A 2,737-nucleotide genomic window follows, 5' to 3' on the forward strand; every position below is an offset into this window, starting at 1 on the left:
ATTTATCGTCACAAACCGGTATTGAAATCAAAACCGTAGTACCGAAAATTATTTTCAATACCGTCGCCCTAGTATAATTAGTATTTTAGGGTTTTAGTATAAAATTATAAATTTTAATTAACTATAACATTAAAACTAAGTTCTCGCGCCATATTCTAATTTTTCTATAATTTTTTTAAGCCAATAAATGACCAACATTTAGAATGCCCCATAAACTAGAAATATTCAATCGTCTTACTTAAAATACTTGTTGTTGAGAAACTAGAGTTTCGTAAATATTCGATTCCATATAAACAATAATTGAACTGAAAAATTAAAATTTCACATAAATAATTTTGTTTTTCATATTTTTATCGCCAACGACCATACCACGTTGAATACACCAGTTCTCGTCCGATCACTGAAGTTAAGCAACGTCGGGCGTAGTTAGTACTTGGATGGGTGACCGCTTGGGAACACTACGTGCCGTTGGCCCCCCAATTTTTTTCTCATTTCAATTATTTTTTATTATATTAATTTATAAATTAAAATAATCTAATAAATTTTTTTAATCTAGGTACTCTAGTGAAAAACAAAATAAATCTATATTATATTAATATATTGTTATTAATAATTCGTTGTAAAAGAATTTTTATTGTTGCAAAATGTAACTGTAGTAACTAGAGTTAAATACAATTTTATTTTATTTTCAGCAATTTCTGTACCCCCAATATTTGGGTTCTAGTTGCGCCCTTGACAGTGTGTACGGGTATTGAAAATGCGATCACTGTGCATCGCATTGACCGAAACTGAATGATTTTATTTTTGCTCCGTGTTCGGTAATACTGATATGGGTACTCCAATCAACGTTTTTGGCTAATCGAGGTTTTGATAGATTGAAATCGTTGCCTCGATTTCGAAATTGTTTATGTGTCGTCCACAGACGCATATGCTGGTTGTTAGTCATTGTCTTGTGATTTGAATGTTACGAGTGAGCAAGGCGATCCTAAAACAATAATATATTTACTATTAGTCGGTTGCAAATCTGAAGTCTGAAAAAACGATAAGCGCGTGTTCGCCGTTTTACATATAGGCCTTCTTTACACCAGGAAACTCCCAGGCGATGCGACGGATACTCGAGTATCTTGTAAATCACTTCCTATATTTAGTAACGGGAAGGCACAAATGACGCAACTCCCAAGCAACGCGTATCCTACGCGTATTCTACCAGTCTCGCGCGGCTTGCAAGGTTAGGTTAGACTGCGTCTCGTGAATATTACTTGTGGTTTCAAGTGTTTTTCTTTTTTATATTTTTATAATTTTTTAATTATACAACTATGGCCGAACACGTGTTCAACATCAAGTTTGTGGGTGAAGTTGAGAAAAGGCCAGAACTATATAATTACACCTTGCCTCAATATTCCCGAAAAGATGTTGCGGAGAAGGGCTGGATGGAAGTTGGAAAGGAAATGAACTTGTCAGGTAAAAAAAGTTAAAATATAATTGATAATTAGGCCTTAGTTATAGAATTATATATATTATATTATGTTATTATTAATTTTAATCAAGGCTCGGAACTTTAGGCATTTGCATATTTGTTTAAAAACTGCATATTGAACTTCTGGTAGGATACAAATTCGATTCATAGTACGTATATTTTAAATACAAAAATGTTTGTTGCATAATTTTGCATATTTCGTTATTTTTTCTATGAATGCGCATATTTTAGGTTTAAGAACTTTATTTATAGTTCAACAAAACAAATATTAGATTTATGACAGCTAAAATTCTAAATTTTATAATATGTTTTATAAATCAAGAGTTGGTATGATTCTTTCGTCATGCGGTAGAATGCTATGAACTTAGAATCAGACTGTTCTAGCTCTTTAGCAGCAACAAATAAGCGGCAGTGAATGTTCTTTTCAATATAAGGGTGGCACCACATTCTTTTGATTTTTCTCTGTCTATAATAGTTATAATAATATGCGACAACTACATCATCATCACTTGATGAATCTTCATTTGACGACATATTGAAAACTTAGCAACAGGTTGGTAAACAATTGGTGGCTAGAGGTAGACTAAAAAATATCGTCGCTTCACAGCAGTTTCATAGTAGCTCAGTGTGTGGCGATTTGTTGCTTATGGATATCTTACTAACAAGCAACTCAAACGGACGATACTCGAGTATCCGTCGCGTCACCTGGGAGTTGCCTGGTGTGAAGAAGGCCATAGTGTTATTTTATTTTAAATTGTCAATTACTCGAAATATTTATAAGCTCCGAGGGAATACATTTTTATCCGTCGGCCACAATAAAACGTTAAGTCGTTCCGGGATACGGATTTTAAAATGCACAGAGCACGTCCCACAACCGAATTCCAAAACTATTCTCAGCCTTAAAATTTATACAACGAAAATCTACACGATCATCAAATTTACACTTCCGTTCTAATAAATACAAACAAGAACTGCAGAAGATGAACCGTAGCAACAGCAAGTGTCCACTGACCAACGACCGCCGTCGTACGAACCGGTTCTATACGTCGTTGGACGAGCCGTCGGACTACGACTGGACCATGAGCGACGACGGTAACCGGTCGGCACACGATCCGGCCGGGACGTGGGACGACCACCGGTCGGTCCCAATGCAGGCGCACGACGGTCGGCCAGCGTCCGCGGCGGTCAACGAGAGCAGGTCGCAGAATGCGGACCTAATACCTGAGTGGTTTAACGAATCGGATTCGTTGGTGATGCGGA

General features: G+C 36.3%; 1 non-coding gene across 1 annotated transcript; it reads left to right on the plus strand.

The window, feature by feature from the left end:
* The first annotated feature begins 355 nt into the window (after positions 1–355).
* LOC112681189 lies at positions 356–474 on the plus strand. The gene has a single exon (XR_003148377.1). It is a non-coding gene; the product is annotated as a 5S ribosomal RNA (ribosomal RNA).
* Positions 475–2,737: the final 2,263 nt, after the last annotated feature.

Source organism: Sipha flava, unplaced genomic scaffold, assembly GCF_003268045.1.
Source record: "Sipha flava isolate LNK unplaced genomic scaffold, YSA_version1 18762_pilon_pilon, whole genome shotgun sequence".
Taxonomy (NCBI): Eukaryota; Metazoa; Arthropoda; class Insecta; order Hemiptera; family Aphididae; genus Sipha; species Sipha flava.